The sequence below is a fragment of the Priapulus caudatus genome, unplaced genomic scaffold, assembly GCF_000485595.1.
Source record: "Priapulus caudatus unplaced genomic scaffold, Priapulus_caudatus-5.0.1 Scaffold709, whole genome shotgun sequence".
Lineage (NCBI taxonomy): Eukaryota > Metazoa > Priapulida > Priapulimorpha > Priapulimorphida > Priapulidae > Priapulus > Priapulus caudatus.
Window position 1 is genome coordinate 287,056 of NW_014577770.1, and position 294 is coordinate 287,349.

A 294-nucleotide genomic window follows, 5' to 3' on the forward strand; every position below is an offset into this window, starting at 1 on the left:
GTACGATGCATTCTAATCACCTGATACTGTCCGCTGCGAACCACTCTCGCCCATGGAGCAACTTCGCGTTCATGTACTTGCCATGCAGACTGGGTACATTCTATTTACATCTTTTACGTTAGTATCAGTACTACTACTAGTACTACTACTAGTTTCAGTAAATCGGGGATACATCATACCATATCAAAACCTGAGAACAGATCAAAACAAGTGACTGAGTAAACGTAGACGGGTTCCATTTCTCCATTCACTGGTGTGCTCGCGAAATGAAAAAGGCCGGTAACCAGTCAAGTT